This window comes from Callospermophilus lateralis, chromosome 2 (assembly GCF_048772815.1).
Source record: "Callospermophilus lateralis isolate mCalLat2 chromosome 2, mCalLat2.hap1, whole genome shotgun sequence".
Taxonomy (NCBI): Eukaryota; Metazoa; Chordata; class Mammalia; order Rodentia; family Sciuridae; genus Callospermophilus; species Callospermophilus lateralis.
This window is the reverse complement of record NC_135306.1, coordinates 513,980-528,377: the sequence shown is the minus strand read 5'-3', so window position 1 is coordinate 528,377 and position 14,398 is coordinate 513,980. Positions and strand designations below refer to the sequence as shown.

Genomic DNA, 14,398 nt, shown 5'->3' with positions numbered 1-14,398 from the left:
TGAGGGAGAGGTCCCACTGCTCTACACCCCCCCCAGGGTGGTATTGTCAGTGCTGGGGTTTCAGCCGTTCTGATAGGTGTGCAGTGGTGTCTCCTTGTAACTTGCAGCTCCCTGAGGCTTGGGATATAGAACATCTTCTAATGTGCTTATTTGCTCTCTGTATCTTCTTTGGTCAGGATCTACTCAGGTTTTTTGCCCAATTTTTAGTTGGTTGCTTATTTTATGATTGTTGAGTGCTAGGAGTTCTTTGTGTATTTTGGATAAGTCTTTTATTGGATATGGGTGTTATAAGTGTTTTCTCCCAATCTTTGGTTTGGCTTTCCATTCTCTGAATGTCTGCTGTTTTTATTGCTACTGTTGGAAATTGGGGTCAATCTGATTCCTGTTATTACCTTCTGCTAGGAGCAGAAATCTAGCATTTGGTTTTCATGTTAATTATGTTTCCTGCTACTTTGAGTCCTCAAATTGTTTATTAGTTTCAGTGTTGATTCTCTGTTGTTTTCTAAGTATATTTTCAGAACTTCTGTGAATATTATTGGTGCTCTTTCTTACTGAGTCAGGCTCCCCTGTTTGTCTGATTGTGCTGGCTGATACTCTGAAGGTAACAGTGGAGTTCCAGAGTACTTTTACCTTGTTTTTGCCTATACTAAGCTAATGATTTTGGTTTGGGGCCTCAGGGGAGTATGTTGTGAGATCACGTTTAAGTACCCATCAATTCAATTCAATAGGAAATTCGATTCCTATTTCACTGATGTTCTTATCTAGCAAAGATGTCAAATTTGGTTGAGGGTCTTTTCAGCATCTATAGAGATCATAATTTCCCCATAACTATGAAGACACGTGGCAATGAATTACCTGATGTGGTACTACATTTGGAACCTTAAAACTGACCTGGTTATTTTGCTTATGTTTTAATGTGTGGTTGAATTCTTTTAATACTTTATGGAAGGTTTGTGGACTGATGCTTTGAGGTGAGGTGTGTTTGCAGCTTTCTTTGGTACACTTAAACATCACAAGGTTTTCATATTGGTGCCATATAGTTATTGCTTGTTTACCTTCACTGCTGCATTCCTGAAAACCCAGCGTTCTGAATGGGAGTCCCATTTTTCATCATTTGATTGATTTATTTTTTTCTTATTTTATTTTATTTTTTTGGTGTTGGGTCAAACACAGGGTCTCATGCCTGCTAGGTAAAAGCTCTACTGTGGTGTGTACCTGAACCCTTTCCCATTATTATAAATGGCAAAAATTACAGTGTATTACATGTAACTCAATACCCCTATTTCCTAAGAACTAAAGCACAGTTGAACGCTGAAAAGTTACAAACTATCATATTAGGACAGAAAATACTTAACTTTTTTTTTCTTTTCCAGATTGCTGGTCAAGAAAGCTGTGAATAAGCAATTGCTTTGGATACCTCCTTTATTGAAACTTTTAAAAAACATACAAACATGATTCTGATAATGTGGCAGCTGAATTTGGAGTCTTGCCCAAGAATTTCCCTCATGTTACTTTGTTAAACATTGTGTTGAGTTTTGAGAATGTGCACCTCTTTTCCCTCAGGAACTCCAAAGAGATTAAAGACACAGCTGTGCGCGTGCACGCGCGCACACACACACACACACACACACACATCCACAACACAAACACAGACAGTTCAGGTGACACTAGAACTACTTGGCCTTTAAATATTTGGTAGAATTCTTGTGAAATTGTCTATGTCTGGTCTGTTTTTGAAGGATAATTTCTCTATTTGATAATTTCTTTGTTTCTTTGTGGATATTGTTCTGTTTAAACATTGTAGTTTCCCGAGGTGAATTTGGTAAATTATATTTTCCTTAGAAATGATCCAGTTGATCTAGGTTCTAATTTATTTTCTTAAACTTAAACCAAGGTGGGGCTACATTTTTTCCCCTTCAGTTTCTCTATGGCTCAGAGTTTCCCCCCTTTCATTTTTTAAATCTTATGTGTTTTCCCCCTTTTCCTTGACTAGTTAGTGAATGGTCTATCTCATAGACTTCATAAACCCAGGGCTCTAACTCACTGTGACTCTGTGTGTTGGTTCCTGGAGCTTTTGCTTTCTGCTTGGTTTTCATTACTTCTCTGCTCCTTCCTCTTGCCCCATAGTATGGCTCCTTTTCTGACTTCTTGAGTTGCATGCTGTTCTTTAATTTTTGCTCTGTGATTATTTAAGGAAATGAATTTTCCTCTGATTACTAATGTTATTGTTTCTATAGATTCTGACATTTGGAATCTTCATTTTAATAAAATTTTGAGATGAGTTCAGATATCATGGCTTCCCAAGCCTGGACTGGTGGTCTCCCTGCGAGGCCACCTGCAGTTGTGCACTTCCTGGCCCCTGGCCCAGTGCTGTGGAGAGAACTGACACCTTCCTTTGTTCCCACCTTGTCTGGGGAGGAGGGCATTTATCATTCATTCCCCACCATTTTAGCATGATGTTAGCTATAAGTTTTTTTTTTTTTTTAAGAGAGAGAGAGAGAGAATTTTGATATTTATTTATTTTATAGTTTTTTGGTGCACACAACATCTTTGTTTGTATGTGGTGCTGAGGATCGAACCTGGGCCTCACGCATGCCAGGCGAGCACGCTACCACTTGAGCCACATCCCCAGCCCAAGTTTTTTGGTTTTGTAGATGTTCTTTATTACACTGAGGAAGTTCCCCTCCATTCGTCTTTTTCCAAGAGTTTTTTTTTTTTTTTTTTAAAGAGAGAGAGAGAGAGAAAGAGAGAGAGAGAGAGAGAGAGAGAGAGAGAGAGAGAGAATTTTTTAATATTTATTTTTCAGTTTTTGGCAGGCACAACATCTTTATTTTATTTTATGTGGTGCTGAGGATTGAACCCAGTGCCCCACACATGCCAGGCGAGCGTGCCACTGCTTGAGCCATATCCCCAGCCCCTCCAAGAGTTTTTATCATGAGTGGTTGTTGAATTTTGTCAAATGATTTTCTGCAACAATTGATATGATTTATATGTTTTCTTCTATTAATATGGTTATATTGATTTCTTTTCAAATATTCAACTGACCTTGATCCCTGCTATACATCCTTCTGGTTTTGTGTATAATTATTTTTTGCATATTTCCCAATTCTAGTTGCTAACACTTTGTTAAGGAGTTTTGCCTCTAAATCCATGAGGGATATTGGTCTATAATTTTCTATTTTGTACTTTTTTTTTACTTGTCTCATTTGGATATCACAGTAATACTGGATCCATAAAATATTTAATTTAATGGAATTGTCTCCTCTTCTATTTTCCACAACAGATTGTGTCAAACTGGTGTTAATTCTCTTTTAAATTTTTGGTCAAATTGGTCAAAGAAAGAAACATTTATTTTTTTTGAAATTTTTAAATTAAAAAATTGGCTTCCTTAATAGTTGTAGAGCTGGGGATTGCCTTCTTCTTGGGTAAGTTGCAGGTGTTTGTGCCTTTTAAGGAAGTGGCATATTTCATTTAGGTTTTCAGATTTATGTGTTCATAGTTGTCATATTTCTGCATAATTTTTTTTTGTACTAGGGATTGATTGCAGGGATGCTCAACCACTGGGTCACATCCCCAGCACCCCCCCCCCTTTTTATAAATATTTATTTTTTACTTGTAGTTGGAAACAATAACTTTATTTCAAAAATTATTTATTCTTATGTGTTGCTGAGGATCAGTCTCAGCATCTCGCACATGCGAGGTGAGTGCTCTACCACTGAGCCACAACCCCAGCCCGCCTTTTTGTTTTTTATTTTGAGACAGGGCCTCACTAAGTTGCATAGGGCCTCACTAAGTTGCTGAGGCTGTCCTTGAACTTGCAGTTCTCCTGCCTCAACCTCCAAGCTGCTGGGATCCTGTAACCACTTTGATGTTGGCATGGTCTGTAGTGATAGCCCCTGTCTCATTTTGCCATGGGTAATTTGTTATCTTCCCTTTTCTCTTTGTTAGTCTTACTAGAAGTTTGTTTATCTTATTGATCTTTTCAAAGAACCAAATTCTTATTTCATTGATTTTCTCTATTGTTTTTATGTTTTCAATTTCATTTGTTTTCTACTCTATTGTTTTTTGTCTTTACATTTGCTTTGTGCTTATTTTACTCCTTTTTTTTTTTTTTTTTTTTTTTTTTTTGGCTTCTTGAGGGTAAGAGCTTAGATCATTGATTTGAGTCTTTTCCTCTTTTCTAATGTGAACACTTGGTCCCATACATTTCCTTCTCAGCTTGCTTCTACTGTGTGCCATGGGTTTTCATGTGATATGCTTTAATTTGTGTTTAGTTTTATTTTAAAAGTTTCCCTTGAGCCTTCCTCTTTGGCTCATGTAATTCATGAGTAGAAGTGTGTGGTTTAGGTTCTCAGTGTTTGGAGATTTTCCTGCTTTTTGTTATTGACTTCTGGTTTGATTACTTTATGATCAGCAACCATACTCCATCAATATCATTACAGTTCTTTTAAGTTGTTTAAGTTTGTTGGATGGCTCAGGATATGGCACATCTTGGTGTAGAATCTGTGGGCATTGAACAAGAACATGTATTTTCCAGGTTTTGGGTGTAATGTTTTGCAAGTGCCAGTTTGAGCTTGTTGGTTGATATTATTGAGTTTTTCTGTAAGCATGCTATTTTCTGTCTATCTAGACCTATCAGTTGTTGAACAAAGGATGTTCAAGTTTTCAACTACAGATGTGAACTTATCTGTTTCTACTTTCAGACTGGTAGTTGTTGCTTCACATATTTGTAGCTCTGTCATTAGGTACACATACATAAGATTTCTTTATCTTCTTGGTGGAGTGGCCCTTTTTTTTCATTGTGAAATGTCCTTCCCTGTGCCTGTAATTTTCTTTGATCTGAAGTCTATCTTATATTAATATGTCTACTCTTGCTTTCTTTTGATTAATATTTGCATGATAACATTTTCACCTTTTTTTTTTCAGCTTGGTTATTTAGTTCTACTTGAATTGAAGTGAGTTTCTTGTAGAGAGCATATAGTTGTATTATGTTGTTAATCCACTATGTCAGCTTTTTAATCTGGTCTTTTTAAAGCAGTCACATTTAATGTAATTATTGATACATTCTATTTTTTGTTTGTTTTCTCTTTTTTTTTCATTTTTCTGGTTTCCTTTTTCTGCCTTTTGGGGGTTACTTGAACATGTTTTAGAATTATGTTTGACTTATCTATGGTAGTTTTGAGTGTATCTCTGATAGAGATTTTTAGTGGTTGCTTCAGGGATCACATTGTGTTTATATAAATTACCCCAGTTTATTGCTATCATGATTTGACCAGTTTCAATGAAGTATGAAAACATTACCTCTCTTGACACTCCCCCTTCCCTGTTTATAATATAATAGTCTTAAATATTTGGAATCACTTCACAATGTGTTGTCATTTTTACTTTAACTGTCAACATAATTTTTTATTGAAACCTCCAGAGAAGAAAAGAAAGCATGTTGTATTTACTCGTGTTTTTCTCCTATTATTCTTTCTTTCTTCCTGAAATTCCAATATTTCTACTTTCATTATTTTCTATTTGAAGGACCTTGTTTAGCCATTCTTTAAGAGTAGGCCTGCCTGGGACAAATTCTTTTAGTTTTCCTTCATCTGAGAATGTCTCGATTGTCCTTCATTCCTGAAGGATATTTTCACTGGGTATAGAATTCTGGGTTGACAGTTCTTTTTTTTTCAGCACTTGAAAAAAACGTGTGCCTCTTCCTTCTGACCTCCATGGTTTCTGATGAGAAATCCACTGTCATTCGAATTGTTTTCTTCCTATAGGTAAGATGTTGTTTCTCTCTTGCTGCTTTCAAGATTTTTTTTTTGTCTTTATGTTTCAGAAGTTTGAGTATAATGTGTTGTAGCATGGGTTTCTTCAAGTTTATCCTTTTGGGGATTTATTCAACTTCTTGAATCTGTAGGTTAATGTCTTTTGCCAGATTTAGAAATATTTCATCCATTATGTCTTTGAGTATTTTTTTTTTAGCTTTGCCCTTTTCTCTTTTCATTCAAGGACTTCGATGACATGATTGTTAGATCTTTTATTATACTCCCAAAGTCTCCTGAGCTCTATTGATTTTTTTTTCAGTTCGTTTTCTTGGTATTGTTCAGATTGGGTAATTTCTATTTTCTTATCTTCTAGTTCACAGATTCTTTCATCTGTGCTTTCCATTCTGCAGTTGTGCCCATCTATTGAATTTTTAATTTCAGTCATTATACTTTTCATTTGACCTTTTATATCTTCTATTTCTTTGCTGAGACTTCATACTTTTCATTTGTTTCAAGTGTGTTTTTAATTATCTGTTGGCCATTTTTATGATGGTGTATCTAACATCTCTGTCAGAATTCTAATGTCAGAATCATCTTGGTGCCTATTGATTGTCTTTTCTCAGTCACGTTGATTTCCTGGTTCTTGGTGTGATAAGCAATTTTTTATTGAAACTTCAATACTTGGGTATTATGTCATGAGCCCCTGAGTCTTATTTAAATCTTCTGTTTGGCTGTCTGCTATGACATCACTCTGCCAGGGGAAGGTCGGAAGTCGTCTCCATCACCACCCAGCTGGATGGGCTCCTCATAACTGCTGGGCTAGGGTGGGAGTTCTAGCTCCCCAGTAGGCTTCCAGCCAGATTGGAGAGCGAGAGGCCTTGCTACTGTTCCACATGTGCTGCCACCGACATAGTGGAGTTGGCCTCATTAGCTCTAGGTGTCAGTACTAGTCCTGGCTTTCCACAGGACTCACTCTAATGAGCCACACATGTGATCCCTACTGGCTTTGTGTGGCTTGTGTTTCTTGATCCCACAGAATTGAGATTTTACTCCCATCTGTGCCTCTCTGACCCCACAGCAAGAATCCTGGGGGTGAGGGCCCATGCCTAGGCTCTGCCCCAACTCTGCTAGTGTGTGCAGAGGTGGGCTGCAGTGTTTCTGTGGAGTTTGGCTTGGCACAGTGATCATTGCCTGTAAGTTTTCCATCTTGCCAGGCTGCCTCTTTCCTTGTCCTCTCACTAGGGAAAACTAGGTTTTGTTGGGGCTTTTAAAAATCGTGTCTGTTGGCATTTAGGGGTTGTTGGCTTTTCTAGCACCGTCTAGGATATATGAGGCAGAAAAGGAAGCCCTACTGCATGTCATTCCTTGGGTCCCAAAGCTCCCTAGCCAGTCCACTTTCTTCCTCTTACCTTTCGGAGTCTTCGTACATTTTCCTTGTATGTATGTATGTCCAAGGGTTGTGTGTGTAGCTGTGCTTGTGGGATGAATGGGGGAGCACTTCAGTGTATCAGTCTGCAAGCTGAAGCCTCTAGTTAATTTTACATATCGTGTGAAATAGGAATGAGCCCTTTCCCCCACCCCACCCTCATGGACATTCAATTTCTTTATTACTGACAGTTGAAAGACTTTCCTTTTTCCTTGAATTGCTATGGCACTTTTATTAAAATCATTTGATATTATTAAGTTTCAGGGATTAAAGTTTTAATTGTTAGTTCTGTCACATAGGTTTGTTTTGTGTATCGGACACTCTGGGTATACACATTAGACCTACTTTGCCGGTTTTCTGAATGATTTTTGTTCTAACCTTTTTACAACTCAGTCTTTATTTCACATTTTCCCTTTCAGCTCATTTCTCTGTAGTCTTCTTTTTCTCTTGCTATATCCAGTAGTCTCTGTTCTCCCTTGGATTCCTTGTGGCTTCTGACATGGATTTGTTGTTTCTGCAGTTCTTTCCTGAGTCTGGTCAGCTCTCATTTATGTCTCCAGTGGTCCATCTGTCTTTATTCTGAGTGTTTGTATCTGACCGCAGTGTTCCTTGCTATCAGGCAGTGCTTCTATAATTGTGTTAAGTACAGCAGGAGATGTGTGGGGCGAAGTTGGGTTGCTTCTGTGTTACAGTTGGGTTTTTTTGTGGGTATTTTTATTAGGTGAATAGGTTTAACCCTTAGTTTTTGTTTTCCTCTTATTGAAGTATTTTTTTTTTTCTTTTTAAATGGATGTTGGGTTTCTTTCTCAGATAAGGATAAAATGTGCTAGGTTTGCCTGGACCAGCAGCTGCATGTGATTCTGTGGAGTTGGGGCGGGGCTTGGGCAGCTTCCTGGCTCTCCAGTCCTAGAGCACCCTCCTCTGTTAGGAAACTCAAGTCCCTTCTCTGTCTGGGTTCTGGGGTTCTGCCTGATTCTCTTCTCTGTAATGCAGACTTACAGTCCTTGACTCAGTACTGGGGTTCATCATGAAGCCGTATGGAGCCTTCCCTTTCCTCCCCTTTCCTCCAGAAGTAGGGCCCAGTGGCCACCTCCAGCCCAGGCACTTCCCAGAGCCTTCATGGTCTGACCCACAGGGCCTTAGACCTGTGCTGGAGAAGGGCCTTTCTTCCAGGGTGTTGCACAGCTCCCTACCTCCCACGCTGCCCTGGTTCTGCAGGCCTCAGGTGTTGTCCCCACTCCCATGTAAGTGCAGGTATATGGTGTAGATGTGGACTGTGGATGCCTTTGTTCTTTCTCCTTGTTGATGGTACAGCTTAGGGAGGATATGGGGAGAAACCGGAGGATAGGGGCGAGAACTTGTGTTCTTCCTGCACTCAGCTGGGTTTGCATTTTTGCGGGCCCTCCCTCCTTCACCTAAAGGTGGATCAGTTTAAACCATCTACCAGTGCCTCAGGCCTTGTCTTGACCTTCTTGTGCCTTGGCTCTGTTTGCTAATTTCTGCTCTTGGTGTTTCCTTTCCTCTGGTCTGTGTCTGATGCCCTTCTTCTTGCTCTTGGTTTTGTTATTCTTTGCAGTATTTCATCACTCCTGGTGTGTCAGATCATTATTTGTGTCCCTCCCACTTCTGTTCCCAGAGCTTGTTTCCTGATTTCCTTTAGTGAAGTTCCACAGTGGTGAGCTTTCTCTGCTGGCCTGGATGACCCTTGTTCTGCCATTGCTGGTGAAGAGTGCTTTTCTTTTGTATGGAATTCTGGCTTGTTAGTTATTTTCTCTCATCAGATTCAGGCTATTCCATTGTTCTCCACCTTCTCTTATTCTGTGGAGAATCCAGTGGCCTAAATTGTTCCTTTATCTGGTTCCATATTCTCTCTGTGGCTGCCTAAATGAAGGCCTTTGTGTTGTAGTAAGTTGAGTGCAGAGGCTGCTCTGTCACCCACCTTGGCAGTTGTCCCCTCAGCTGTCTTCGTCCTCCTTTCTCTTCGCTTTCTCGTATAGCCCGTGATGTGTAAGTATGCCAGTGGGGATTTAGCATAATTGCAGCAAAAACATTGTGACAACTCCTTAATGTTATCTAACTCCCATTCCAAGTTCACATTTTACCAGGTATAATCAGTATCCAGACAAGCTCACTCATTTCACTTAGCTTAATCTGAGTGTCTGCCCTCTTCTTTTCGTTCATGCCCTTTACTTGTTGAGGGAGCTGTGTGGTTTGTCCCTTCGCCCCCTGCTCTGGGTCTGGTTGGTGGCAGCAGATGTCCAGCCTGCTTCTCTGTCCTCACTGTAGCCTGTTTCTGACCTTGGTGGTGTGAGATCTTGTTGTCATCCACTGTCTTGTGTGCAGGAGTTTCAGGAATGTCCCTGGCCTCTACCCACGATGCCAAGAGTACCTCTCATCGCGAGAACAAAAGCTGTCTCCAGACATTGCTGGGACTGCCCCATCTGAATCCCATACATCGGGAGACTCCATCAGGAAGAGTTCAGTTTGGTTCTTGTGCAAGCTCCAGGGGCTGCTGCATGGTGCAGGCCCTGGCAGCCCTGCACCTCCTGACATTCTCCTGCAGCCTTTTCCCTAGTGATTCCAGTGAAAGTGATTGTTATCAGATGAGTGAATTCGGGGAGGACCACAGAATGAGGAATTTATAATGTCATTGTTTTTTCCTGCATTTACTATTCTAACATTTTCTGTAAGGAAGATCTTATTCCACAAAATTGGGTTACCTTGAAATACAGTTTGTATTTATTTACTTATTTTTTGAATTTTTATTTGTTTTAATTAGTTATACATGTCAGTAGAATGCACTTTTTTTTTTGGGGGGGGGGTACCAGGATTGAACTTGACCACTGAGCCACATCCCTAGCCCTATTTTGTATTTTATTAGAGACGAGATCTCACTGAGTTGCTTCAAGTGCCTCATTAAATTGCTGAGGCTGGCTTTGAACTTGCAATCCTCTTGCCTCCACCTCCCGAGCTGTTGGGATTATAGGCGTGCGCCAGCGCGCCTGGTCTATAGTTTGTGTTTCTAGCAAGCAAGAGAGATGCTTAATTCTGTCCCTTTATTTGTGAATTTTCAAAATAATGAATCAACTCCAATATCACTAATGAGAGATTTTAAAATTATTACTAGATAGATTTGAGTATGTTTGATGGGTTTCAGTCGGTCCTGGGGGAGCCCAGTCCTTCGGCTTTGCATCAGGACAGCTTTGAGGTTCAGTTGTGAGCCCACCCCTCCCCCAGGAGCCTACACCTATCTTTGCAGGACTCCATTGAAGTCATACCCTTGCTAGGCTTCTTCACATCCTGTCCTGCTTTCTTGTTCCCTCTGGTCCTTCTAGAAGCATGTCCTCCATCAGGCATGAGGGTGTCCCCGTGGAGCTAACCCAGTGCCATTGGTGCTCTGATGAGAGACTGCATGTGCAGCCCTCTCTGTTGCTCTCAGGCTTTTGATTGGACTCTTTTTTAAAAGAGATAAATGAATTCTGTGACACTTGTAATTCACACAGATTGTAAAGTTTATTTCTCACTTCTATGACTTCGTATATGCGTCTCTTTTATCTTGAAAATTTTGTCTTTTTGCTTTGCTTGCTGTTTTTCAAATGGTATTACTTGAAAAATTCCGTTTTCAAATCATTCACTCCTATTGCATGGAAACCCAGCAGTTTGGATCTGCTGACGTTGATGGGGGCTCTGCAGTATCTTTCTTAGATCCTTTTGTTTTTCAGGGGCACACAGTTGGGCCATCTGTGAATATCATTTTTGACTCATGGATTTTTTAAGTCTATTTCTCAATTTTCAAATGTAGAATTTTAATTTTAATTAATCTTTTTTTTCTGATTATTACCTTAATTTCTAATTTAATTGCATGAGATTAGTAACCATGACCTGTGTGGTATTTTCCTTTGATATTTATTTGCAATTGCTTATGATTGGGCTTTATGGTTATCTTTTGTAAATGTTTTATATATGCTTAAAAGGAATATGGTTTTTTTTCAAATTTTAGGATCCCTAGGCTTTTTATATGTATCTACTAAATCAAGTTGTTAATTGTGTTACTCAAGTACTGCATGTATTCACTAATATTTTGCCTGATTGGCTTTATCAATAATTGAGAAAGGTGTATTGAAATGTCTTTCTCTCTGTGGACCTGTTAAGGTTCACATTCTATATTTACTTTTTTTTTTTTTTTTGCCTTCTGGTGCTGGGGATCAAACCCAGGGCCTCATGCACACTAGGCAAGCACTCTACCACTGAGCCACATCCCAGTTCAGTATAGTTACCTTTTAATATAGTTGTTTTGAATAGTTTGAAATGTAAAGCAAAATACAGAACTATCTGATAGGTTGCTAAGCAACTGTTACGTTTCTAAGATAGTAACTCTGTTTCTGGATTTATTTGTGAGGGTTTTTCTTTTATTTCTGCTTAAAAAAAAAGGCTTCCTATTGAAATATTCAAGTCATAATCCTGTTTATCTCTAGCAGTGGTTTTGTTTTAAGTGCAGCTTTCTCCTGAGAATGCAACTTTCTTGCTTTGTGTCTTTTGTGTGAACATTGGGCAGGCGTAGCTTCTTCTGTCTTCAGACCTTTACATGTGCTTTACTTAGAGTTGTCTCTTGGACGTGCCAAACAACTATACTTTAAAGGGATCTGACTGGATCATCTGTCTTTTCACTGCCAAGTTTAGTCTGCTTGTGTTAATTTTGGCTGTTAATTCACTAATATTTGCTTCATCCATCTGAGCTCGTAACATTTGTTCTATTTTCCCCTCCTTTTCCCTCTTTCATATTGAGTAATGGTTTTAATTGCTTGTTTGCTTAAATGTCACATTTTTGCCTCTGCAAAATTTTTGCCTCTGTAGATTTTGTTTCTGCCTGTTGGTGTTCCTTGGTGATTCCATGAAGTGTGCCCACTCCACTGCTCCTGAGCTGACCTCCCTTCCAGCAGCACAAGGCTCAGAGCAGTGGGTCTGGTCGTGTTGTGCTACCTTCCTCCTTATTGCTGTCCAGCATGTTAGTCCTTAAAGTACAATCCCACAAAGTCACAATCATTGTTTTGACCTTATAGCGATGTTTATGCACATCCTCCATTTTGTTGACTTCTCAGTGTTGGGCTCTCTCATTCTTGTGTTACACACTCCTTGGGATGGTTTCTTCATGAAGGACGGACATTCCTGTTTCAACACATGTGTGCATTCCAGAAAACACAATTATTGAAAATATCAGGCCTGTGGGGAAGAGAGGGTCTGTGTAACTCTGCAGCCAGAACTCAAACAGAAGCAAAACAATCCTAATAAAAATTTACCAGAGCCTAATCTCCACTGGCATCAGCACCCAGTGTTCAAAAGCCAGTCCTTTGCAGCTCAAATTGTGCTCTCTGTTGAGGTATTCGACCTGGGGTGGCTGCTTTCCGGGGAGCCTGGCCTCCTCCTATACTAGGAGGACATGCATGCTCACGAGGGGCTTACTCTCTGTAACCCTGTCCTCAGGTCTTGCTCCTCAGGACTCAGTCACCGTCACCTTCAAACTCTAGACTTTGCCACCTTGTCCCAGTGAAAGGTTGCCTTTGCTTGAATTCTGTTCCAGGTACAACAAGTAGGAAAGAAATCTCTGGAAAAACCTGAGTGTGTGTGAGGGCTTTGCTTGCTTGTCTTCCTGGGACAGCTGCCCCCTGGGTTCTGTGTTGGCTGACCTCAGTGCCTTAGACAAGCAGGTTATGTGTTTTCTTCTGCTGTGACGGTGGCTTTCAGTGGAAGGGTCAGTCCACTTTAAGCTGCTCTGCCATAGGTCATGGTAGTGTTGGGTCAGCTTTGTAGACTTTTATTGCTTGTCCATTTTTCAAGGTTCATTTTTACTTCTTATATATTTTTTATTTCTCATCTAAAACTTTCTGTATTTGAAGTCAACATGAGCACAAACCAATTACTTGTCATTTCTGCTGTTTTCCAGTGACAATAGCCTTGGTTCCTTGTGTGTTTGGTGGTATCTCTATTCCATATTCATTTGTGACTACTCTCCATCATCCCTTTCTCTCTTGGGGCTTTGTGAGATAATTAAGCCTTATAGAAAATGAATTGGTTGCCTATTTTTTAGCTTTCCAGGAAGGGTGTCTAGCTAGTGCCATTCCAGATGTGAATGAGAGAAATTCTTTCTGTCACAGAAGTCTCGGGAAAGCTGGACTTGAATTCTCTCCAGATTCTCCTAGTCTGTGGGGTTCCGTGGGTCAAATGAGGAATGTCTTTGTCAGGAGGATTAATGCATGCTTTTCCCAGAAGCCAGGGGAGTTCAACCATGCTCACATCGGCCTCTTTCGGGGCTGCAGTTTGACACAGGAGGCCCATTCCCCTTCCTGCCTTGCAGTGAGGGCCATGGTCAGGGCTCCCATACAACACTGGTGGCACTTTTCCCAAGACAGTCTCTCAGGCATCCTCCTTCCTCAAGTTATGCAACTCTAGTGATTGGAGTTTTGTTACTGCTGAGTCTTTTTAATAACCCGCTTTAACAATGAATTTATTCAGTCTGTAGCAATTTTCATTTTTACTCTTTTTAAAAAAATTTTATTAAAGAAATTGTTTTTGTAGCCATATATGGACAACATGACTTTATTTTATTTGTTTATTTTTGTGTGGTGCTGAGGATGGAGCCCAGGGCCTCACACATGTGAGGAAAGCGCTCTGCCGCTGAGCCCCAGCCCCAGCCCCCTTTGTCTTTTTTTCCTTTCTGCTTAGACTTCATGGGCAGCTTCCCTCACATTCTATTATAGTAAGTCTGTTCTGGAAGAAGTTGTTTAGTTCTGGCCCTGGCGTCTTTGTTCCCTTCCTTCTGAGCCACAAAATTCTTCACTGAGTCCAGATTGGTTCTTTCCCCCAGTTTACTTACCTTTGGGTTTGTTTTATTGTTATTGTGGTGTTTAATAATAAATATTTGTTACTTTAAAAGTAATATGTGCTCATCATGGAAACACTTAGTGACATTGCTATTGGAGCACCACACTGTGATCACTGCAGCCAACATTTGGTGTTGCTTCCCCCGACAAGCCCTGTTTCTCCTGCTGTCAGGCTCGTTTGGAACACCAGGTGTGGGGCTGTGTTTCTCTCTCTCTCTCTCTCTCTCTCTCTCTCTCTCTCTCTCTCTCTCTTCAACACTGGAGATTAAAGCCATGGCACTCTACCACTGAGTCATATCCACAATTTTTTTTTTTTTTTTTTTGCAAAGTTGCAATCCTCC

At 40.1% G+C, this 14,398-nt stretch overlaps 1 protein-coding gene and 1 non-coding gene across 2 annotated transcripts in view; one reads left to right on the top strand and one right to left on the bottom strand.

Moving 5' to 3' along the window:
• Positions 1–14,398, top strand: part of Cacna1b (calcium voltage-gated channel subunit alpha1 B) — a 184,569-nt gene that overhangs the window by 102,315 nt on the left and 67,856 nt on the right. The window lies entirely within an intron of this gene.
• On the bottom strand, positions 11,370–11,443 carry Trnat-agu (transfer RNA threonine (anticodon AGU)). The gene has a single exon. It is a non-coding gene; the product is annotated as a tRNA-Thr (tRNA).